Raw genomic sequence first — 27,351 nt, forward strand, 5'->3', positions numbered from 1 at the left:
GTCTAATCTCAAGGTATTATTTGCGCCCTTTACATATACAATCCTAAAAACAAAATCGAATTGTATTAAGACAGCTTTTCAAAGCAAATACACGTGTAAACAGGTCTCACTTAACATTCAAACCCCATACCAACGTGATCGGAAAAAATTGTATAGAACAGTTTTTTTAGGTGAAAAAACTAAGGAGTGAAAGTGGCATCTCACGTTTCAAATTGACAGTCATTCGCTTGATCCCAATCGCGATAAGTGCGCGGGCGACGTTCGAACGATAGTACACACGTTCAGTGTATTTGCAGTTGAAAAGCAATGCGTTTGAGACACACGGTTGAAGAGGTTTTCCAACTTGTAAAGAAGTAGGAAAATGAAAGATTCTGAATATACGTTTCTGGTTTCCATAACATTTACCTTTATAAAACTGAATTAAAACACTTTTTTTCCCACGTTTTAATACACTCACTTTTTTTTGTGTGTTTGTCATTCCGCTTGGATTTTTTGCAACTCCATTATGAGGCACTTCCCGATACCGATGCTAGCTGGCTAAAATTTTCAGGCTAGCTTCCAACCTGATGACATTAAAAAATGAGAGATTTAGATTCTTTTAATCTATTAATTATTTTTGTTAACATGACATCATTTCCTAAAAACTACTTACACAGTTTCATCTTAATACAAACTTACTAAGATCTCCTAGATTGATCTCAGTGGCATGCACTTGGAGAGGCCTATGTCCAGCAGTGGACTGCGATAGGCTGATGATGATGATGATGATGAAGATCTCCTATGATCGTTAACAAATACATTGAATATTGCGACGTATAAACTAACCAGATATTATTAAAAAATCATACCTACTAAACAGGTCCTGCCTTGCGAAAAAATAAACAAATTTCAACAGCATTCGATCAAAAAATATGATTGAACAGTAATCCTGATTTCGAAGGGTGTATATAAAAATCGAGTATAGAGATCTAATCCAACCTTCATCGAATATTAGGGTTCCTTGTAATATAAAAACCAATTTATAAGCCATAGCTGATAATTTGAACACTTTTGAATTAGGTTCCTTCTAATCTATAATGGATTCGTTTAAGAATTTAGTTTTCGAAAGAGATTATCTTTCAGCTTGTCTTCTACAAACGAAAAACTAATATGGCGGCTACAATGTGACTGTAATACGAATAAAATAGTGTCCTGTGTAACTGGGAAAAAATATTATGAAGGACAACAGAACCAACTCTGGTTGGGTTCCTAACTAGTCGGGCTATATGTAGCAATTAATACGCGTGAGAAACCGTTTAATAAATAGTTACGAATTTGCCTGACTTAAGTTATTATATCTCAAACTATTGTCTTCTAATACCGACTACTTAATCTATTTGTTCCGACCTTTACTTCATTATAAATTTGCTTTTTTATAAATATTTTTTAACAAAAAGTTCACTCGCCTTTGCGATTGTAACAGGATTATTCCATATTATAATTATTACAGACAAATGACTTTTTTGTTAAGTAAATTTGAAGCTTATATAAATTATAATAAGCATAATTCCATATTACAATTATAGATTGAAACCCAAGACGCCTGAATTCGACTCGTACTTCACATGTTTATACCAATATCGTCAATTTCACGACAAGTACGCTCAAATTGGTATCCGTTATTTGATTCTATTAATACATGGGTGTCACTGCTCTCAATCTAATATTAGGAATTTTATTAAATGATCCTCTTATGGGAAAATGGAACGAAAATAGATATTTAAGAGCTTAAAACCTTATGTACCAGATATTAAATTCTAATTTAGTTTAATTATTATTTTAAGAGTTTTTAATGCTTTTACTATTCTTAATGTACCTATCTTGGCTAAGTGGGCTTTCCAAAAAAGTATTTCCATTGTATTTAATAGTAGCAAACGAAAAAATATGTATTTATTTACCAAGTTGACAAAATATCATTTGTCTAATAATTATACTCAGTGATTATTACATGATGTACTGGACCGCGATCATCCCGCAGCGTCAGCACATGATTAAGGACTCCTGTTGGGTCCGTAACTAGTCGGGATACCCCGATAATTAATACGCGTGAGTAATAATGAATCATTCTCACGATAGTTACTATCAAAATACTAGGAATCGTTTCAGAATTATGTGTAGCTATCAGACTTCCTAGAACTTCCTAGAAGTTCGAATCGTAGTCGGGCATCATTTAATAATGAATCAGTCTCACGATAGTTATTATTACAAAAATAATCAGTGTTGCTAATTATCACACGGATTTTTTGTCTTGATACAGAGATAAAATAAATCAGTAAATCTTAAGCCCAATAGCGAAACAAATTGTTTACAGCTAATAATTCCATAATTTTCAAACCCTTTTTAGTATAGAAACTTGTTTTGCGCGTCGCCTTTCGTACCCGAATGTCAGCAACAGATACATTTAAAACACCAAACAAATTCAACTAAAAGAAACAGACTACACAGATACAAGTAATCTAATTACTTTCGTACATTTGTTCATTGCACTCTAACGTTAACGTTCGCGTTAGTGCTATTCTATTTTGCGTTATTCGAGGTTGTATTTAGTTGTATTAACACTGCACAACCGTAAAAACACTTCAGATACAGATTTTCATTTCTAGAGCACAGCGAGAAATTACATACACTTAGTTTCATGTATTATTTGTATGTTAATGGCTAGTCCATTACAAGAATTATAAGATTTATTTGTAACAAAGAATAATAATTTTTAAATTCCATTTTTTTTTCCAGATCGTACTTCGGTCCTACGCACAACCGTGCGTACTTATTCAAATTATTATTTATCGCATATCAAACAAATACTAAGTATTCAGTACTCCCTCGGGGGAGGAAATGGGTAGTGTCAGACTCTTACTGACTAAACCTGAACAGACGAGTACACAACAGTGTACTCGTCCACGTTTTTGTGTCGGTGTGTGGCAATGCGTTGAACTCCTTCAGTAGGTGAGTAATTTCTCGTGTTGTGTTGAGGCCGACGAGTAAAGAGCGTTGGCCTCATCGCCTCATATTGGGACCACATCCATAGCACTGAATGTGGATCCCATAATGGGGATACCCTGGATTGGCACATAGGATAGTTTTTATCCCAATTTAATGTTCACGCGGGATCATTTTCGATTTAAAGCTGGGGCCCAGGCGGGCCCGCGGGCAATAACTAGTTCTAAATAAAATGAAAATTCTAAAACTGACAAAACCCTGACACACATACACACAAGTCAAACAGTTGACCTATTTCAACTAAAGTCAATTTTAACAACGTTCTTAATTCGAAGCTCGTACTACATAATACTAGATAATAAAAATAACAGCATAAATATCGGTCGATACTAGGAACAGATTCCCAGCGGAGTGTTCCATCGTTTACTGCCAGCACTTTGCGTTATTAGTTTTGAAACTTGAACTGATAAGGTTGGTCTGAAGTTTAATATTTTTATGTAAGGGGTAAATAGTGTTGTTGTCTGGTAATACCCCAGACCCCGTATTTGTTCTGTTCTTTGTTTGTGGTCTGACGTGTGAATGTTAAATGTGTTGTGGGGAAATGGATACGATTGCGTTCTTATCTATCTATATCTATACTAATATATAAGAAGAGTTTGTTTGATTGTTTGTTTGTTTGAACGCGCTAATCTCAGGAACTACTGGTTCGAATTGAAGAAATATTTTTGCGTTGAATAGACCATTTATCAAGGAAGGAAATAGGAGCGAAGATACAATGTAAAATGTGGAAAAAAACGGGGAAAATTATTCATCTTTGAGGGCTTCCGTTGCGTGTGCTGCGAAAACGGTTCAAGATCTTCTAACCACGTCGACGAATTCGCGAGCATCAGCTAGTATGAGATAAGTTACTTGTGGAAGTGTTGAAGTATTGGTATGTTATTGTGTTAGATGATATTGTTTAAATATCTAGTTATTAATGAATTTTCAATCTAAACATTTTGTTTTCGTATAATTTGTCAAGTATTTTGCAGGAACATCAAATAATATGTACGCCGTAAATGTGTGTTGGAATGACACACGGTCCGATCGGTTTTGCCTCAGTTGACGATTCAGTGTTTAGTCTTGGCAGGCTCATTAAGTTTTACTGTCAGGTACAGTTAAGATACATCAAATGAACTTGTCAAAGAACATAGACACATACACAATCCTAAAAAAAAAAAAATAACAATCAAATCACACGTGTATTACACATCTCCTGTTATAATAACACTAGCTGTTGCCCGCGACTTCGTCCGCGTGGTTAGAAGATTTAAGTTAGGAATTTTTGAACGGAAGCCCTCGAAGATGAATAATTTTCCCTGTTTCTTCCACATTTTCCATTGTATCTTCGCTCCTATTAGTCGCAGCGTGATGGCAGGTAGCCTTAAACCTTCGTCGATGAATGGTCTATGCAAGACAAAAATATTTTTTCAATTTGAACCAGTAGTTCCTGAGATTAGCGCGTTTAAACAAACAAACAAACAAACTTTTCAGCTTTAAATATTAGTATAGATTACATAGGTACAAGTCGGTACGTCGGTACCTCTAGTTATAAAATAGGTTAACAGCCAAAGACATAATCAAAACTTTAATACTCTTGATAGTAAACAGTTCTACAAATTCTATTAAAGCGAGAAGGTAAACGTTTTTTGACGTCACAACTCCAATTAGAACACAACTGAAATGGTATTTAGTTGCAGTAACTTTGGACGATTTTCTGCAAACAATCCGTGTAATATGAACACGTGAAGTTATAAAGTGGAACTTTGGGAACAATACATCGAACCATATTTTAATAACCTCCGACGCAAAAAGGGGGTTATAAGTTTCTCGTCTCTCTGTGATGTCATACCTCCAGAACGGATTGAGCGATTTCAATTCAGTTTGTCATGTATTAAAGATAAATTCATGTGGGCTATTTAACTGTCGAGCCTTTTTTTATGTCATCTTCTATGCCTGCATGGACAGCCCAATGGTTGAAGTCACTACGCTAAACCTTTTGCTCGTGACGTGTAATTTGTGTGATCAACGAATGCTGGTCCCGAGTATGGGTGTCTTTGTACATGTGACTTGAATGTTTTTTTAACCTCCCGTGACACAAAGATTCAAATCGTTAATATGGGAGACGTTCAAAGAAAGCAGAAAAGCAACAAAAAAAAATAAGGCTATCACACTTCCACGTTAGTGATTGTCTTAAATGATCACTGAAGCGAACTTTTACCAAATGTTAAGGTAACTGTTACTCAGTCTGAGTCAAACATTTGACCGTCTTGGTTGACTTAAGAACTAGCATAACACAGTTCATACGAAGTACAATAACCGTCCAATGCAACGCGTTTTTCGATTCCACGAGAATGAAAATCTATTTCCAATCTTTCACACAATAAATTTCATAATAACAATAAAATAAAAATGTAATAGCATTTCCTACGCGATTCAATCGAATCTTCTCGAACGTAAAATTAAAACCAAAAAGCATTGTAATGTGAATTCTTTGTGGTGTAAATGGAACGAGTTCACGAATTACGTCCCAAATTTAAATTAGAGCTCTCGTTATGGCGGGTTTAGACTTAGTGGAAGTGAGGCGATGGTATTTTTAATGTGTCGACTTGCCTTAAACATAAATGGATGTTTCACAGGTGTTGGTCGTACTTTATAAGGGATTCTGGTACTTACGGCTGTCGATATAATGTTGAATATTATCTGCTGACTTGTACAGCTGATTAAATTATTATTTTTTATTGACTTTTGATCTAGGTATTCGATTTGCAATTTAGTAGATACGGAGTTTTATTAAGCCTTGGAATAAATCTAACATTTTCAAGAGTAGATAAAGTAAAAAATCTCTTTGAGGACTTATTATAGAATCAAAATGTTAATTAAATGAAAATTTTGTTTTTCCATTACATTTTAATACCACTGCGACAGGACTTGCGAAACTGTCAACTGTCCGCTCCCATCTGAACACGACTTAAAGCTATTATTATGAAAAATGCAAAGCGGTTTTACTCTTACCTCAGTTGAGTCGGATTAAAATATTTGCCCTCATATTTGTGGGTACCCATTTTTTGAATTTCAGAAATGTCATTTTGTCTTTTCAAAGGATAATGAACCTTATGTGGTAAAAAATAAAAGTACTTTTATATTTTTGTTTTGTTTTTAATAAAATAAAAGCAACGGAGGTGTAATTACAAAATTCTTGTGCTTGTAGCTGTGACTGGATTGAAACAAAGAACAACGCTTTTTAATATGTATGCTTTGTTACGTTATCTAGAGTTGTAAGCAAACTGCTATTGGTGTTGTTTATTAGAACGACGCGAACGATGAGCAGACGCGATCCACTTCGCAGCATAAGTTACTAAAGTGACCTTGAGTCATCTTTAAGTAATTGCGCGTTGAAAATTTACTCAGGTTTATTTTGAAACTTGTCGGGCAATCGCAATAACTATACGTGAGGAAAACGTTGCATCATTTAATAATGACATTTTCCTAGGATATTTTAGTATACAAAAACGAGGAGGAGGAGCTCGTGGCTAAGCTATAACCGCATAAGTGATTCGATCACAGGTTAAGCTATGCTTGACGCGGTTGGTCCGTAGTTGGGTGACCATCTTTGTCATAACGAGTTCCTCCGTGTTTCGGAAGGCACGTTAAATTGTGGGTCCCGGCTGTTATTCCTACATCTTTGACAGTCGTTACAGGTAGTCAGAAGCTTGAAAAAGTCTGACAGCCAGTCTAACCAAGGGGTATCGTGTTGCCCAGGTAACTGGGTTAAGGAGGTCAGATAGGCAGTCGCTCCTTGTAAAACACTGGTACTTAGCTGAAACCGGTTGGACTGGTAACCGACCCCAACATAGTTGGGAAAAGGCTAGGCCAATGATGATTTTAGTATACAAAAAAAATAAGACTTTGTTTTTTTTCTTACCAATACCAACTATTATCTGACAAGTATTTAAGTATATCAATTATAGCACTGCATCCGATAATACACAATTGGTGTGTCCACACCAAACTGCTACATTTATATCATACACATAAGTCTCCCAAATGGAAAACATAATCAACATTTTAAAGCCACATCACTGTTTACTCCTGAAGCAAAACAGTTGTAATATTTTCCATCTGAATATTTACTTTTATAGCGTACCATTCAGAAAATACCAAAGAGCGTGAATAAAACCTACCATTAATCAAGAAAGAAAAACATGGCAAGGCAACTCAAATTTTATAACAAATTGCTGACGTGTGTAATGCCCTGAGAATTCTGATAAGCAGAATTGCCTGCTATGTAGTCTCTGAAAGTAAATAAACCTTCAAAGATAGGCTGCAAATGATGTTCATACCTACTCTTGTAATTCTCTCTGAGGCAAAGGCGATGACGTAGTGCCTTAAGAGTTCAATGAGTTGAGAATCTGTATCCGCATGCAGGATTTAAAGTTTGGGGACAGGAAATATAAAATATTTCGTATAAAAATCTAGATGAATTCGAGTTAAGCAAATGACCAAACACAGGACACCTATTTGCAGATACATTTATAACTATAATACTCATTCTCACTTCTCACTCGCGAATGTGGGAAAATAGTAATTTTTCTCTGAAATTCAAAGCCACCAGGCGACATGGATTTATGTTTGGCACAAATCAAAATTTACGCTCACAAATACAAATTTATAATTCGCAGCGTAAAAGTTTAAATAAATACGTTGGGGCCTTATGTTTTGCGGGGTAAGGTCGAAATTGGTTTGCGTGTACATTTTTAGATGTAAACAAACTAAACTGTTTGCTTACTGGCGGGATATGGAATGGGCGCGCTTTTACACCGAAGCGTAGCAAAGGTAATGAAGTGACATATTTCCACTGTTGCACAGGAATTCACTGTAACAGTCGTGTAACATATTGAGCACATGTAACCAAATATTTTTCATCGAATTTCAGGGCAAACCTAGAATTACGCTGAAAAAAAAGAATTCTTAAAAGAATCCATTTGAATCCATAAGATATCTGCTCGATCGAGGATCAATGCTTCAATGATCATGATCTATATTCCCTTCTACTAATTCAAAGTTTTTAAGTGACATTGAACCCCTCTATCAAGTTTTATTTGGCGTATCAAAACGGTTTTCAAAAATATTCTCATTTGAAGGTTATCAGCTCTTTTTTATTTTTATTCGGGTAGAGTTTTGACAGGCAAATAGTACTAAATCAATACCCACAATTAACTGCCACTATCAACAACAAAATAGATATTATTATTGTCGTGCAATTTTTCCCTACCGTAATGAATTTCTCATAATATATCAGGGGACTGTTAGCCCTGTGACTGTTGCTTTTGCAAAAATATTGTGCCAACTTAAAAAGTAAAAAAGGCATAACGCTTCGGTGTAAATGCTCCGTGTAAGCGAATCAGCCAGACTGGATGACGTCACGGAAGCGGCGCGGCGGAAGCGCGCGCGCCACGTTTCCGATAGAAGCACGACTTCTCTGCGCCGCCGGTGACGCTAAACTAACTACATCACTACTGTTGATAGAGATGTTAAGGAATTCCATTTTATTGGAATTCAAATATGATTGAGTTGATTTGTAAAGGATTTTTTTTAATAAATTCTGTCTTGGGTGTTCGGTGTATGGGTTTGTTGCGGAAATGAAAAGGTGGGTGAAAAAAGAGGGGTAGCTATTAAACAATTGTGAAAGAAGGAAAGAAACATTAATTTGTATATATTTGTATTTGACGGATATAGTATGCGCACTTTTATGTACGGGTGGTGAATTGAGAGAAAATTAGGTATACATGGTTTTTTCCTTGTCTATTAAATATGATTGAAATAAATTTCAAATTTTCGTTGGCATTTATTCAAATTTCAAAATTGTGAAAGTCAGTTCAATAGTTTTACTCACTCTTACCGACAATACAGAAATTAAAAAAAAACTAAATCACCCAACCATTTGATATGTAAGGGACACTACGGATGCTTGTTAAATACCACTAAACTTATAATTATCGCCATCCCTTCGTTAAATACAATAAAACTTGAGAGTTCATTACCAGTGCCTGTACCACGAACTCTACAAACAGAATTGTAGCCATTGTGAGAGGGGGACCACGCTCTACATTGTGTATGTACTTCTCGCTTCTAAGGCTGCGATATGCTTGTGTGATGGTGTCGTGGTAAGGGGACTGAGGTATTTGTATTCGCGTATTTTAGGAACGGAAACGACTGCAACATCCGTTCGCAGGGGGTCCTCTACTGTTAAATATCTCGTAGTTAAATCGGTTTGAATGTACTTCTTTGATGTTTATGGAAATAATGATGGACTGTGAGTTTGGTTGTTGGATGATTTGGAAGTTTATGTTTTTTTTTTGTTATTTGATGTAAATTAGTTTTAATTCCATCTTCACAAATGGTCAAGTATGGTTTGACTTTAAGCAGCAATATGTACAAAGCATGCCTTAATAAAATACCCTGTTATTTATCATCCAGTAAAATTAATCTTAAAAAAAATATTGTCACGTCAAAAACTTAACGGAACTTAAAAAGTTCGGAAAAAAAAGGATTTAAAAGTACCGGATTATCGCGGATTCGATTTCCACGCCTGAACTTCCAACGCTTCAAGTTGAGGCGTCCGGAATGTTGTTGAGGAAACAAAAAAACGTTTTTCAAAAGAATCCAAAAGTTCGAAAAAAAATCCCGACGACGAAGGATTTCGTGTCGTCCCTAGTTGACAGTTTTGCAGTAAGCCGAGTACAGCGGAAAGACGACGCTATTCCGTATGATGATAGACGCCAATTTCGTATGGAGGCTATTGCCACGGTGTGTATTGAAGGTGACCAAGGTTCACAGGTTTCAAATTGTTTGCTGCGATTAACAAGTACATTTATGTTGCATTAAAGCCTTAACAAACGTAATAAATACATTTTAAAATCATTCAGGTTTCATATAGGTGGAATTATAATCATTTTATTAATAAATTATAATATATATTTTTTAATTTTCCGGTATCTCTACCAAATACCATACCCCATATTTGGTGTGGTTTATCTTAAATTATTTTTATTTGATTTGCAGTAACAAAATGAATCGATGTCATTTATTATGTAAGTCATCGGCCTAGCCTTTTCCCAACTATGTTGGGGTCGGCTACCAGTCCAACCGTTTTCAGCTAAGTACCAGTGTTTTACAAGGAGCGACTGCCTATCTGACCTCCTCAACCCAGTTACCTGGGCAACACGATACCCCTTGGTTAGACTGGCTGTCAGACTTTTTTCAGCTTCTGACTATCTGTAACGACTGTCAAAGATGTAGGAATAACAGCCGAGTCCCACAATTTAACGTGCCTTCCGAAACACGGAGGAACTCGTTTATGACAAGGATGGTCACCCATCTACGGACCAACCGCGTCAAGCATAGCTTAACCTGTGATCGAATCATTTATGCGGTTATAGCTTAGCCACGAGCTCCTCATTTCTTCATTCAGTCATTTCTTATGTAAGTATAATAATTATAACTTTTATGGGTCATTTGAGCTCGCTGTAGTCGAATTTTCTATTTGCTATCTTGAGAATACATGGCGAAACTATCAGGGAACAACCTCTTTAAGTGCCTACAATTGTACTACTAACTAATGATGAGTACATCCTGGACTGGTCTGTTGAGGCAAGAACCAGAAAAATCGAAGTAAGTCTGTGCCAGCAAGTGGCATGCATGCATCAACTAGTTCATGAGACCCTTTGGGGAAGTGGGACCATTTTTGAGGGAACCCAGTACACAAAACATACCTAACCAGTAAAAAAAGATAGGTTAGGCACACAAATTACTAGTTTCAGAAATCTAAAAATTATGAAGTAATAATTTATATTACAATGACATATGCGTTGTGTTTATTCTTAAAATTCCTGAAAAGACTCAGATCATTGCATAAAAATATAGTGGCTATCTTTTTTTTTGTTCATAAATAATGGAAAAACCTTTATTAAATACCTAAGCAACTCGAACTTCATAGCAGACAAAATCCGAATTGATGTTCGGAATTGCCATCACACGTAATAGCACCGACAAAAACTTTTCCCGGCGTTCGCCAATAATCCTTTTGTAACAAACCAGTTTGACAGATGAGAATTCTATTGCTAGATTTTTTCTCGATTTATCACGACTGCTTTGAATAATGGACTGTGAAATACTTTAAAATTAGTCCATGAATTTTATTACTTTTATTAAATAGTGCTGTGTAAAAATTCATATTTTAGAATTTAGCATAAGTTTGCAAAGCCGATTGTCAAACCGTAAGATTGTGGGAACTATTATTCTTTCTTCATATAAATCTATCTAACTGTGATCGGATCAGAGGAATATTAATATTTTAATATTTTGTTTATTTCAATTGTAGCTCTTTTGAGTTATAATGTTTAATTTTTGTAACTTTATTTTTATATGCTAAGTTTAAGACCAACGTCTTGAGGGTTTTTGCTCTTCCTATATTAATTGTCACCCACACTTACGTTTATGTGTCACGTTACAATTTTTTGTTACTTTTACAATAAAAAAATTTTTTGATTAATAATTGTTTTGTTAATTAACACCTCTGATAAAATCTAAGTATAAAAACTTCAATAAAAATTTTACCACCAGTACCTACTATTTGCTCCAAAATATTTTTTATCATAAATTCAATTTACCACCAAACATATTCCGAAGTGATTTAATTTTGACATCTTCGAGAGTTCCTTCACGCGAAAGTTGATTTTGATGTTATTTATTCGATGAACATCCGAGGAAATTATGCGGAACCGTTACGGGCGTGATGGAGAGTCTGTCGGGGGCATTATTGTGTCGAATCAATTTTAACACCCCTACTAGGAACCCCGTTTACCATGTGAAATAACAAGGGGGACGCGGCGTGAGTAAAATTAAAACTGACAATAAAATCTCTGGGATTATAAGGCAGATAGATATAGATTCTCTGTGCACTAACGTAAATTGAGTCGAAAAGATTAAAAAAATAATTTGAGGATTCACCTAACTATAGGTACTTATTTAAAAAGTCCAAATCATTCTTTCAAAAAGAAAGAATTAAAAAAAGACGAAAAAAAAATGACAATGGAACACTTCAAATGTCTCAATTTGAAGTGTTTCATGATGTTCATTGAAAAATCGACTAGGCTCTCTGATATAAGATCAAAACTTAAAAATATCTAATAAAATCATTAGTGTGATCAACATCAACATTCTGCGTCATACTGCATACACCGCCAACAAAGACTCAAAAGAAACTCAAAGTTTCCATACACTTATTGTGAAATTTATCACTTCAATAAGCAAACAAATAGTAGCGACTACAGTACGACCACGACTTATCAACACAAATAATTTCCTATTACAAGCATACACTAAGCCGCTTTTCCAATTTTCTAAAATAAACATTCGCTCGCTTGAATTTTCACATTTAAAGCTCAGATGGATCTGAGAATGGGGTGCTGCGTAATTTGGGGTATACTACGGTATTAGGGAAAATGTTGCTCCGTGTTTAAACATGAAACGAATTTGGATATTAATTATGACTTACATATGGGAAGTTTAGTGTCGTTTTTGGTTGGTATTCGAATTCTTTTGTACATATTTAATCGTATTCTGGTTTATTTAATATCTGGTCTGAATATGCCAATGTTCATTGGGTTTCATCATTTGGGGAAAGCATTTGGCAGCGTTCATTGGGGAATAACTCTCATCCGAAAAAAAATGTTCAGCTGATCACAATTTTTATTAGGAATCCAAATTTCTAGCAGCAAATTTAATACTTTTATAATTGAAAAGTGTTTTACAATCATCTATTGTCTAAACTTTTTTTCACAAATTTCTGATCCAAAGATATAAACATCATGATTACCATCACAGGTAAAACTTACCAATTACGTAAAAGCTACACAAGCGTCCTGCCCCCCCCTTTTAAACCCCCGTACACACGTTCAACAATATGCAATATCTCTATCAGTTTATCCCGCCCCTTATCTTGGGCATAATAGCAACAGAGGCTAATAATAACAGGCAAACTTGCGAGGACTGAAATAATTCCGGAAATAGCTGACGGAATATCTAAATCATGGCATGCCTTACAATTTTAGATATAGGGATGGGAAAATGCCTCGAGAATAACTTTTAAGAATATTTTATCGACTACAAAACGTCTTTCTCAGAATTACATTTAATTAAGTTACTTTTTTATTGTATTTTTGGTTTAGTGTCTACATCCACTTCTGATGTCAATGACAAATGATTTAAGTAAAAATGTAATGTTCTCTTAAAGTATATCAAAAATATCTAATTCATTAAAATACAGTATTTTTTTTTTCATTGTATCGATACGAATTAAGCAAGAATATACGCAAACGTAAAATTTTAGTCCCATCCCTATTGCAGACCTCGTTTACTTTAACAGCCTCGTTTGCCCTGAATAGACAATTTCCTTATACTTAGCGTTATGTACCCGACGGAATAAATGATTTATCATTTTTTGTTTAAATTAACAATATGAATAAAAAAGAAAATCTCTTGTTTAATCAGACTTTTGTATTTTAAGGGGATTTTGTTAATTTGTTGAGACATCACTCTGCTGGTGGCTAAGCTACGCTTGATGCGGTTGGTCTGTGGATGGGTGACCATCACTTATAACATAACTTAGTTCGGCACGCACGTTAAACTATGTGTCCCGGCTTATTCACACATCTATGACAACACCAGCATTGTTGGGAGAAGGCTAAATTTATGATGATGTAATGGCAGTTCTGTATAAGAAGCCTTTAATAAGTTTAGGAAGAAAAGAAACAAAAATAAAAATGTCACACCTTTAATTATCGTCACCACATCCACAGTCCATTCCCATTCCTCCGTGGACCTCATCTCCACTCACTACTACTTCATGTCTAACATTACAAGGGTCACTCTCTGTTCTACCTTCAGCACTTCTCATTTCTTCGTTTTGTCCTTGATCGTGTTCTAAATGTTCTCCAGTTTCATATTCAGCTGTCTCTTCACTGCTAGACGACTCATGGCTAGATGAGTCATCCTGTGCTAAAACTGCTGCGCAGATTGTTGCCTGTTGCGTAAAGATATTTTTAATGATTATATTTTTTAACAACAAAAGCATACACTTGAAATAAAAACTAATTAGTTAAACTTGATATAATGTTATGGGGCCAAATGAAAACTGTTTCGAAAAATCAACAAAGTCTGTTCAGGCCAAATCCACAAATCAACAAAAAGGTTTTTCCAAAAAGAAGATCTGAGATAACAGACAATAAAATACAGACTAATTAAAGACCTCATTATTGAAGTCGTTGAAGAAAACCTTCTTACTTATGTACAAAGTAATAGATAAAATTTCCTGTTATTTTAATAGTACTTACCACAATGAGAAACTTCAATGACTGCATTATTTGATGAACTACTTAGCAGTCTTACGAAAAGAGAACGAATGAATAAAAATGTTTATCGTACAGCATTTTATACATGACTGTAAGACTGATTATAAATATATCAAATTCAATTGGTTCATGCTAATAGAAAACTAGATACTAAAAGTACTTTAATTTTGAATGCAAAAACTTTTCACTTTTCAAAATTTTATCATCTCTTAAACAAAAATGACATAATATAAGCAATGCGGCCAAAGCCAAATTCTATATTTACCTGAAAATTGTATAACTAGTATAATTAAATAACATGATTTAATGCGGTCATTTGATCTACTTTACCGACCTAAAAGTCTGTTTCATAAAATGCTATATTTTGACACAAATATGTCAACCACTTAAATTTACACAAACTGCGAGACCACCTCTAAAGAGAAACGGTTTGAAACAAGACATACTTTGAAGAAAAAATGATGATTTAAGCCTTTTAAAATCATTATCTATTTGTTGTACAATGTACCTACTACATACAAATGTACTCCCATGCTGTATTAAATAAATAAATAAATAAAATAAATAGGAGTACTTCGTTTGTCTTTATCTTCAGTGACGTCACTGCATAATGTAACTGGTTTTTATCTAAACATTCCTTTTTGTAATCTTTTTTGTTCTGTAGCTAGCTTAATTAAGGATAGAAAATTAGTTTTTGGTGCTATACAACCAGTAGATAGAAGTCTATTACATTGTCACTAGGTTATACAAATTATGCTTACAATTTAAAAAGATGGGAAATAGGCTTAGCTCAGATGATAGGCTTTCATTATAAGGTCTTATTGAGTTTCAGCTGTTCCATTGTCTCTCAATCTGTAGGAACTTTTAACTTGTAAAATTGGTAATATATTGAAGCTAAATTTTCTGAGTTTGGGCTTGTTAGATTATTTTTGACGAATAGATTGATCGAAAGGGAAAAATCCCTTTAAAATCTCTACGACTACTCTAAAGCCTGTACACAAAAAAAAAAAACATATTTCAAAATATCAAAATAATGAAGTGACCCACTTGGATAAACAATATGGAAAATCAGGTACAAAATAAGGGCACAGGGAATAATTACAGGGCTAACTAAAATAGCTTCATTTTAATTTAGAAAAAGGTTAACAGGTTTCTTAAATTTTATCCCAGATTTTGGTGTTTGAAACCTGTTCCTATGTTGTACAAAAACCTTATTAACACGAACAAAATATATATTTAAGACCCTTTTCGGGTTTGATTGTGTCTGGTTCGAGTTTTCAAAATGAAAATGCTTTTTCCCACTTCGGATCAACATAAAACCGACCAAACTCGCCAAAAGAAAAAACAAATAAATCTAGCATCCCCTTTTATCTGAACAAGTATTACATATGGAAAACAACCATTACACTACGAAGTTCGTCGAAGGAAATATCCATAAAATAGTTGTATTAAGAGATATGAGTACATTTGAGATCCGACGCTCTTTCGTAAAGTACTGTGATTTACATCAGCGCTAAAAGCTCTCGGGGAAGTGTAAATAATAAGAAAAATAAAATTACCACTTCAGCTATAGTGGATTAGGAGTCCCTCAAGCAATACCGTATAGTTTAGTTGACTGCTATACTGCTGGTTTAGCTGATTAGTTCCAGTAGCTTCATGAGTATTATTGGATATGTAAGTTTCCTTTTGGTCCCGCTCCCATAGTTCTTCTACTGAACTTTAATCACCTTTTAAACGTGGGTTGGAGCACACTATGAGAGAAGGATTATATTCCTAAATGCAGGAGCTGGTTTGTTAAAAGTATATAGTATTATGTGTCGGTAGTTGCTGAGACGTATAATTTGACAAAATTAATTGATGATGATGATGATGTGTCTGACCACCTTCGGCCATGGCGGCCATTTTGACTCCTTGTCAGTTTAATGATAAAAGGCTAAATATTTTCAGCTGTACTATATTTTCAAGCTGTATACACTTCAAGTCTACGGACATAAGGTGTATTAGCATAATTTATATTCAAGCCTAGCCTGGGATTTAGTTAAACTAAGTGCTAAGATCGATTCACGCCAACTTGCTCATATTTCACCTTCCCTTGTAACGTTGGGCTTCGAAACCAGCTGTTTAGTCAGGTTAGTATAGTTGTCCTTTTATGTAGTTCTTCTCATCCTTATGCTTTGCACTGACCATAATAATTGGTTAAAAATTTGAGTTATTATTTGTTTCAAAATTCTTTAAAATCTTCTTCCGTACATTAATATTTGTATTAAAGGTGGGTTACAAACATTTAAGTCGCATCTGGAAGACACCCAGACTCCTAGAATAAGGTTTTCAGAGGATCACAGAAATGTCTTACGCGGAGATCGAATCCATGTCGCACATAGTTAGTTCAGCGTGGTGACCTATTGGCTTCCCGAAATTAAATGAAAAAATTCTGAACACGGTCCTCATGTACAAAAATCTATCATTTTGAGTTTTATCAATATCACTTAACCCAGATTAACTCAAAAGTTTAAAGATACATCACTTTCTTATTTTTTTTATTCTACGTAGTATTAAAGTTATTTTTTATGTGAAAAACTATCACAGCTAAAAGCCCACAAACAAGTAGAATGCATATTGTAAACTATAAAATCTTTTCCATTAGGGGTTGACACGCACCAATGGATTGACATGGCATTTGCTATATGGAACGTGCACAATTCTTTTTCCATAACTGCCGTCTACTAACTAAAAGGCCGTTAAGCCACAGTTGGTCGTTTCGTTTCGTTTAAATAAAATGTAATCAATATGATTGAATGAAATATATTGCATATTATGCACAAACACTTTGTCTACATAATTATATAACTTGCAACCACGTTCCTCGGTTGCATAGTTTTCAAGAGACATCAATTTCCCCTTATTTTTGCATTTTCTCCAAAAACACTTTTTGCGCTTAGCTGCTTTTTAGTTAGTAGCCGGCAGATAAATGCAAATAGAAGCTATTCGCGTTGATCCAATGCCCTAAAGCACTAGTTTTGAATATACATATTTCTTTAAACGTGTCTGTTTCATTCTATCGTGATCCAAAAATCTTGGTTGAAATATGGGAGTGAAGGCGACATAGACAGCCACTTTTGACATAAAACAATGTATCCTTCAATGCAATTTATTGTATTCTCTTTTATAAGAAAATTAAATATCACATTGCATATAGTCTCAATCAAGAATATGCGACGTATTTACATTAATATTTTCAATAGCAAAGTTTATCAAATTACCATCTAATATAGAAGTATAAAGATCCGAGGGTTCACTTGTAGTATTAGCGGCATCGCTTGGAGTGGTATGCTGAGGTGTGTTCAGTAAACTAGCAAGAAGATCTCGTAAGTTTAAATTTAGGTTTGGTATTTGTACCTGCCCGTCTGTCACCGTTGATAGTGATATAACAAAAAACCCCAAGACCTGAAAAAAAATGATTTTCGATGAATATTTTGACATCTTCGATTACTAAAAGTAGTTGCCTTGGACGGGATACGGATTTATAGGGTAAACATAATTAAAAAAATATTGTTAGAACAGTGTGTCCAGTTTTCAATAAAAATATTAAAAAAGAATAAGCTTGATCGGAATTTGAGGAACCGCTACTATATTCAAAACCACGAACACAATTAATAAAAAGTACTTACAATGACAGCAGCTCTCATGTTTGAAATTGTTTCGTAGACGGCTTTTCGACGAATGGATTATACATCGAATATGTGTCTTTTATAGTTAATTCAAAATTAAGAAAAACCGGTCAAATGCGTATTTGACAAATGTGGTTCCGTGCAAATAGGGTAAAATAAATTTGTAAGAACTGGTCGCCGATTAAACTTAATACTGTATTAGTCTGTTAATCGTTGCTTTTTCTGGGTCTTTATTACTTTAGGCAACAGAAAACATCATTTACACTGTCTATTAAGGACACTCAGCGGAGCCTTACTAATGGTTTCGTTTTCACCACTGGGGTACGGACCCCTAAAAAAAAATGTTTAGAACTAAATTCTAGTTTGCATTGCAGAGTTAATAAAACATGTCAAGAGATAAAGTAGTTGAATTCAAACACACTTTTTGGAAATAAATTTAAACTCAGACACATAACAGTCAGTCTGTCAAAGGAGGTGGCTGAACACGCGAGGCAAAGCGCCTCGCGCACCAGCGATACATGATCACCCACTCAAAAAATGTTTGGGATCTATAATATTATCCATGTCTGAATTAAATTTTCTTCGTCGTCCTAGCCTTTTCCTAACTATGTTGTGGTTGGCTTCCAGTCTCACCGGATTCAGCTAAGCACCAGTGTTTTACAAGGAGCGACTGCCTATCTGACCTCTTTAATCCAGTTACCTGGGCAACACGATACCCTAGGTTGGACTGGTTGTCAGACTTGGTAGCTTCTGACTACCCATAACAACTGTCAAATATGTATGAATAACAGTCGGGATTCACAATTTAATGTGCCTTCCGAAACACGGAGGGACTTTGGACAAAGATGGTCACCCATCTATGGACCGACCGCATCAAACTTAGCTTAACCTGTGATCGATCAACTTATGCGGTGATAGCTTAGCCACGAGTTGAATTAAATTTGCTTAACGTATGTGAAACGTTGTACAAACCTATTTACTTTGTTGGCGATAATTATGTAAATGTTGTCCTATATTTGTTTACACACTGCGTCCATGTTTCTTTTTGTTAGATATAAAAACAAGCATTACCTTTTTACCTATCGTATTTTGATGTGTGTATATTGTCTTTAAACATTGTGCGTACATAAATAAATAATTTAATGAATTTAAGTTATTTATTGGACACGTATTTTTCTTTTGTTCTGCAACTAGAAAATGTAAGAAATCTGTGAATAAATGTCACTCTATAACCAACCTCTACTCCTGAAGTTTAATCAATGTTTTTTCTCTATAGGTAGGTATTGTGTCACATTATGAATATTCACATCAGCACTAACAATTGCATGTGATGCTTAATGAATTATTATTTTTAGGCATAACAAGTCTTTAAACCTTAGTGCCTTAGCATAACTTATAATTATTCGTTCGTAAGGTTTCGCTTCGAAACCAGCTGTTTAGTAACATTTAGTATTCTTTGCTTTCTTGTGTTAGTCTCCTCATGCTCTGCGCTCAGTATGAAGGACACCTGACGTCACTCGGCGGTAAGGTTTACTCAGTAAGAGTCCAACACTACCTGCTCCCTCCCCCGAGAGGCTGGATGTAGATGAGGATGATCCGGGCCATACCAAAAAAGGGCTATTCCCGTATAAGGAAGGTTTAAGTTTTTAGGATGGTACTTCAACATTTCGTTTGAGTGGTTCATCCGTAACCTGGTGTCAATGTTTTAAATCGCTCCCAAGTGACGTTGACGTGGCTTAACGCACTCTTTAAATTGTTGTCTCTTAAAAAAGAAAATTAGTAAAATTTCCCCTTACTTTGTTTCAGAAATTCGCAAAATAGGTAATGTCTTCTTTTTCTGACTAGTTTGAAAACAGTGATTTAAAATTAATTATTATCTATAGAGCTTTTTCGTTCCGTCTTAAAATATTTTAACCAATGACTTTTGCCACTACTCATTTCAACTGTTTCGTAAATCAAAGATAAGTTTGATCCAGAAGGAAATTTCGTCGACATTTGGGAGTTTATGGGAAATCTTAAGGGATTCTTTGGAATCAATCAAGGTTATCAAAAACAATATAACATTCAATGCAATTTATTTATATCTCACTTTTATAACATCATGAGCATGTACTTAATCTTAATCAAGTGCATGTGAAGCATCTACATTAACGTTCTCAATACTAACATTTATCAAATTACCATCTAATATGGAAGTATTGACATCTGGAAGGCCTCCTGTGGCATTATTCAGGGCTGCTAGCTGGGTTGAGTTGAGTAAACCAGCAAGGATTGGTAGTCTTATTTGTCCATTCGACACCGTCGATAGTGCTAATACCAAACACAACATGATCTGAAAAAGGAATTGTTTTTTGATAAATACCTATTTTAAGTATTCCTACATTTCAAATTGCCAGGCTTTGGGAGCTTTCAACCGCCTCAAAATATTTTTTTTAGAAGTTTGTGAGAATTAATAAAAACAAGCCGCATATAATTAAGACAACTTTTTTTTTATTTGCAAAAATATATGAAGTGATGCAAATCTTTAACCTAATCAAAATTTGGGAATTCTGTTTTATTTTATAGAACTTAATTCAAAGTTTTATATTATACATGTTTTATTAGAAATTAACAAATTGGATATTTAAGTTTAAAACACGAATGTAATAAATACTTCAATATTAATTATTAAGCATTACTTACAATGAAAGGGGCCTTCATGTTTGAAATTGTTTCGCTAACGACTTTCCAACGAATGCATTAGGCATCGAATGTGTGACTTATATACTAAATTAAATATGAAGAAAACTGGTCAGGGGCGAATTGTACAACCGGCATTGAGGGTTCCGTGCAAAAAAAGCTAAAATCAGATTATAAAAATTTGACATCCATTTTTATTACCGAACTAATAGCTTCTTATCCTCCATTGGTACTATTTGTTATGCAAAAAGAATACCTACATCATGTAATATTTCAAATATAGCGTGGTGGCAGACGGTCACTCAGTGACCCTTAGTGCGGACCCCTAAAACTAAATTCTAGTTTCTATTCGTTAATAACATTTGTCAAGAGATAAACTAATCTAATTCGAATACACTTTTTGGCAATAAATTTAAATTCAAGGCAAAAACCTTTTTTTTCTATTATAATTACCATGTCTATGAATGTTGTACAAACCTATTTACCTATTTTGGCGATAATTATTTTAACGAACTACAGTTAATTAGTAACCGAATGTATTTTGTTTATCTTACGAATGTCACATTGTGTACTTGTGTTACTTGAGATCCGCTTCACCGCCTACTGCCTAGTAGGCGGTGAAGCGGATCTCAAGTCCTATTGGTGTCTAACAAAATCCGATGATTATTATAAAAGCTTTTGTGAATGATAATACAATAATTAGGTGGGGGGAATCCTTCATGGACACCCGCTCCCTCGGGGAAGGAAACGGGTAATGTCAGACTCTTACTGACTAAACCGCTGACCTACGTCATTCGCGTTTTTTGTGAGGTGCATGGCGATGCTATGCAATCCTTTATAAACAGACCTCGGGCTTCCACCAGCCAGTAGTGTTGACCGGCACGGGATCCCGGCATAACATAGACATGAGTAAACCATTGCATTCTTTTTAAATCGCAACTATTTCGCCTCTTCATGAATCTCACTTACCACTGTAACGAAAGGACGCAATTACAGGCAAATCTATTCCAACTTTAATGTTAGCTTAATAAACTATTACGTCATATTTATCTAAGATGACTTTGAAAAGGTCTCAGACCGTACTAATACCTCTTAAAACACAAAGGCTTTGCATATGGTCGTTGTAGAAAAGAGACGGCACTCTACGACATGTATCATGCTGTCCTGTTTTCACAAACGTACCAGTCTTGCTTTACGGGATAAGCGATCCAGTTACCTTTACTTTGAGTATATTGGGGTCGTAACTGTTAGTCCAACAACGTAGTTAAATATTTAACGGGTATTTTAGATGTTCTGTCATCCAATTTATCTTAGTCAAATCGTAAGTAATAGTAAAGGTATTTAGTTTTGACTTATATCATGGTCTTGTGTTTTTGTAATAGAAATGTTGTTTTTGGGTTTTTGACAGTCAGAGATAATGTCTTGGCCTCCAAAATAAACAGGTTTGGCAATCTGAATGAATTTAATTGGTTTTCTAGTTGTCGCACCAAGTTTAAGATAAGGTGAAAAATGACTTGAATGAGTGAAGACGATTTTTTTTCTTAAATACCAATTTCATAAGTCAGGTTTTTGATAAGGCTAAGAAAATCTACCTTTTTTATTAAAGTAACGATAAAATATTATGACTTCAAAAAATACCTTAAATGATTTTTAACTGAACATGTTAAAATTATAAATTCGCGTCTAGCTTGTCTCCAGCAGTTAGCAAAAATTCATTACAAAAATTTATTTCTAGAAAATCTTTTGTTACCTGTAAAACTAGTCAAAAGCCAGCCTTAGGCTATTATAATACCTCTACCTTTGGACTGTTTATAAAGCCACTAAGCCGAAAATTTACTGAAGGACTTAGTTTTATTTCGCAACCCTTTAGATTTAAGGGTTAGTTAATGATAAAATACAAAAAGTAGCTCTATATGTAGTCATTCTAATTAAATAGATTTTAGTACAACTTAATGAAAATACCCTCGCGAATATTTAAAGATAGCCTTATAATTATACTTCTAGCTGTTTTTTTTTAAACAAAAACGGTTTATATAGTTAAACGTCGCCCGTGGTGAATAAAAAAACTAATATTCTGTTAAAAGAATATTGGGATTTAATAATTGTTCTTGACATCTCCTAAAAAACTATATATTATGTTCCTTACTATATGCATGCTGTGCGGACGGAAGGAATATAAGTGAGAGAGAATACTAGCATACTATATAGCATTTGGAAACATATCTACGCTTAGAACGAATAAATTAAATTAGGACTAATTAAATAAAGACTTAAAATAACCTTCTTGACTTTAATTCAAAATTATTTTAAAATAAGTCTGCATCCATTCAAACGATCTCAATGAATACACGTGCGAACATAATTAAGTGTAATAAGTTCTCAAAATAAGCTTAACCTCTTACCAAGGATAATTATTACGTTACAAGACAAACTGTAGTTACCTAAATAAATTATTTCAGTGGTATCCCTGTATAGTGTTTATTTGTTTGGGAGATCAATCTCAAAACAAACAGCGAATGTTTGACTTGTATCCAGAGTTAGACAAACTTCGAAACGGCTTAAACTAATAGAAACGTTTGTGAAACCATTGAAAATAAAGGTTTTAAATCGATTTGGATCCTGTGATGTTTGTGTTTCATGAAATGAATAAACCAGTGTGTAGAAGCTTTTCCAAAAGCTTGTCTTGGGACTGGATGTCTTTTGAATGTAGGTAAATCCCCTGCGACTTAAGTCGTTTTGAAATCATAAAATAGATGGTATAATTTCAAAAACAACATATTCGTGATCTGTCTCTTTTACGGATAGGAAATCATCAAATGACCTCTTTGGCTTGCGAAGGGGAGTGCCAGACTTCTACTGACTAAAATCCACCCATGTTCCTTCCTTTGCCCTTCATGTACCAGGGCCACGGTAACACATTCGGACAACCCCGCTGCCCCGGCAAGACTCATAATTTGCCTATCACAGCTTTTCCGAAAAAAAGAAAACAATTAAATTAATTAAACTAACCAATTAGTGGAAATTACGGACACACTACTGCTTCATAACACAGGTATAATATATAGTGTGGCTAACGAACAGTAATTGGTCATTAGAGACAATTAGAAATTAATTAACCTATAACTGCAATTAGTAATATGATGGAGCTGTATTGTAATACACTGGTTTGGCTTTGAAAATAGCCGATGATGGTACAGGAAAATAATTGTAGTATGATCATTTTTATCGTATGTTTTTGTTATGTCAAGAAGAGGGAAAGGAATAGTGAATAGTTTTAGACATACAGTCAATAGTTGATGAAAACAATTGTTGGAAAACCAGTCACAAAGTTAATTGGGAAAAAAAAACTTCATGAAAAACAGTAAAAAAATCTGGCCAATCCGGTGTGAAAATTAAACGTTCAGCTTTTCCGAGATACATACTGGTGATATAAAGACGAACAGATTTTAGTTACGGACGGATTTTACTACCAACACGTCAACGACACTACCAAAAATACATCATGTTATTTGCTGATCTTTGCCCAATTCTTTCGATTTTTTTTTCCAAGCTTCAAATGAAAATAGGTTTTTTTATACTGAACTAATACAAGCGTGATAAGCGTATGGTACTAACCCTAGCCGAAGTACTTAGATGAGTAGAATAATCAAAAGGAGATATACAAAGAACACTTGTAATGGATACAGGAAAATACCACAAACACAGCGCTAAGCCGCCGTACGTATCCTACATAATACTGAACCAACATAATTTAAAACCTTATTTCGTTCATCCTTTATTTGAAGCACATTTCATTTGAGCGCTTTATTCAGAATTGCAGCTCTTCTCATTACCTGCATGTTCAAAGAAACGCGGAGAACGTTTTCAATTCGTAAAAATACAAATCTATTGGCAGTTTAGTTGGCTTTAGAATCGTATGGGGTTTGTCGGTTTTTGGTTTAACGAAATGTGTGTTAGTTGGGTATAATGTTAGTCAGGTTTTTCATTCGTATCAGACATATACATTAATAGTTTAATCTTAAAGGAATATGGGCAGTTGACAGGGCAATGAAGTTGCTTAGTTTCAAAAAAAACATAATAACATTTTAATATGTGTAATTGTCAGATACAGGAATTGAAACAATAAAGTAATTAAAATATTAGAAACTAACAACATTTTGTGTATATGACCACATACGCTAAGGAAATCCTATGTCACAATTGCACCCGAAATCGCGAACTCGCAAAACGTCGCCAAGCGTGATAATGGAACTTCTTTCTTCTCTTAAACGGAAAGAGGGTTTTTCCCAGCAGTTGCATTTAAATCACCTTAACTTCTCAAATCCATAATTAGGCATTATCACTTTGTTAACCTCTTGAAATGTAAGATTCTTACAAAATATGCTTTTTCAGTTACCACCTACCACTCTAAACCCAATAATACGAGGTTCCCTCCATTCCATCTCCTTTGAGCACTTTTCCGTTTGCAGGAAAGCGACCCAACTATTTCTCATTGGCTAAACGCCTGTTTCCGCTTTCTGTTTGCGCGGCTTTGGCTTAAGAGAACTTTAGAGCACGTTCGATTTATTAAATTTTATAACTTTGAAGAGTTGACGCCGTGATTTGAGATTAGATTTTTGTTTTTGCGATTTGTGGAATGATCGATTCTGTTTTGTAAGTTACTCGTCCGCCTTTTTCTATAAATGTAAAGAAGCTAGTTATAAAAAAAGGTTTTTTATTTGTTGCTGTGTTTTTTAGTCATTATTAAGTTTTTTGTGTCAGTGAGGATTTTTTTGCACAAAATGGGACATGCATTCTTATACCAATCATCAAAAGAACACTTCTAACGTATGCACTCTGAAAGCATTCTTCAACATTGTTGCAAAAGAAAATAATCCTACATTTTACATTGTCGGAAAACAAAAGAAGGTGCACTTTGACATTCTATTCGAGTTCGAATTTCACGCCATTTTATTTAACCCCTTAAGCGAACAGTCTCGAAACTTCTTATGAAATTCCATTCGTCACTGTCACCTGTCTCTCTTTTATCTACATAGTTTGTTTCTAAAGATTGTTTTCATATAAATAAAATCTGTAGCTATTTTATAATATGTGTATTGTAGGTAAATCACCTTTTTCCAACAACGTTAGGGTCTGCTTCCTTTCTTACCGTTAAATAAATGAATTAATTGTTTGTTTTTAATATAAGGTGACTTCTTCTCGGTTTTATGATGCATTGCCTATTTGCCATGCATTGAACGAGGAAGACATAGCAAGGCTTAAATTAAACAGTAATTGGTTGAGATTTCCCCGCCTTAAAAAGAGCCTTTTTCCCCTGTCTTATAGCGAAAATCTGCGAACAAAATCATAACAAAATCTTTAAGAAGTTTTTTTGTTCACCAGCAAACTACAAGTCAAGTTATCCAAGCGAGGATCATATGGCTAAACATTAAGCAAACTCCTAATACCCATCCACCGCCAATATCTGTGAGATCAGCTCAGGATTTATCGTCAAAACTTACCGTAATTTATGTCCGAACATAAGTCAGGGGCCACCAACTTTCGGGTTGCCACTTCATTATTTGGCATGCTTTTAATTTAAAGAAGTTTCCAATTTAAAGGCATACCTGAAGGGTTGATTTATTTCGCTGGTCGTTTGTGTTTTATTATATTGTTGTTCAGCTTTCAAATGTAATTCGGGTGTAATTTGGCTAATGTATATGGGGAGGAAATTGTTTGTCGATTTATGTGTGTTTGGGTAATTTTGTAGGTTTAATTAATGGAATTTTGTTACAGTTGACGTTTATGCAAAAAGGTTTAACATACCTGCTCGGTTTGAGAGCGAATATTTGTCTTTTTTATGATTCAAAATAATAAATGTTTTTTTCTTCAATCAATTTGTACCAATTTCTATTGAGTTACAAACATCAAACCCTGAAGAGTATTTCTTTTACTCCTTTCTCTGAAACACATTAAAAACCCATACAACCACAACAATAGAGAGAAATTCCGTCGAAAATGTCTAATTTCCATGGGTTCCCATGGCAACGAGATTCTATTGTCTGTGGACTTGTCGAAAAGGCTTTGATGATGGGCATACCCGCATAAACTGAGAGCTTTAACGTCCAGCAGAGATTTGACGTAATAATCTGGTGTTTGAGGATAGTTTAAAATTAATGAATGGAATAATGGTAATACTGTGAGAATCTGTCATTTTGATTTTGATAATTTGTCATTTATGTGCCTATAGCCTACTGAGTAAAGTGATTTGTTTAGAAACTCTATCGTTGATATAGGTAAGTAACTCAGCTTTTTGCTTTCACTGGCGTGAGTTATTCCTGTAAACATTTTTTTGTTTATCTTGATAATTATTTTGATTGTCCAGGTGAATATGAATCTAATAACTCCAAGTATCAAAATATCAACTACTTAATCGATATTGCTTTATCTTTCTTAAAATACCTACCAACCTTTACGAAAAACGCAAACCATCTTATATTCAATAGCTCCAACATAGAGCTTAAATTCAACAATTATAACCTCAAGCTCGTAGCTTAGACATAAACCTTACGCGAACAAACACTGGAATCGCT

The 27,351-nt window shown here is 34.5% G+C and overlaps 1 protein-coding gene and 1 long non-coding RNA gene across 2 annotated transcripts in view; one reads left to right on the forward strand and one right to left on the reverse strand.

Annotated features, from left to right (window-relative positions):
* The window catches only part of LOC113505309 (protein TANC2), a 267,418-nt gene that overhangs the window by 38,616 nt on the left and 201,451 nt on the right, over positions 1-27,351 (forward strand). The gene's annotated exons all lie outside the window — the stretch shown is intronic.
* LOC113505312 lies at positions 17,565-18,714 on the reverse strand. Its single transcript, XR_003401618.1, has 2 exons — positions 18,101-18,714; positions 17,565-17,876 (listed from the first exon to the last, which is right to left on the reverse strand). It is a non-coding gene; the product is annotated as an uncharacterized LOC113505312 (long non-coding RNA).

The sequence above is a fragment of the Trichoplusia ni genome, chromosome 25 (assembly GCF_003590095.1).
Source record: "Trichoplusia ni isolate ovarian cell line Hi5 chromosome 25, tn1, whole genome shotgun sequence".
NCBI classification, from domain to species: domain Eukaryota; kingdom Metazoa; phylum Arthropoda; class Insecta; order Lepidoptera; family Noctuidae; genus Trichoplusia; species Trichoplusia ni.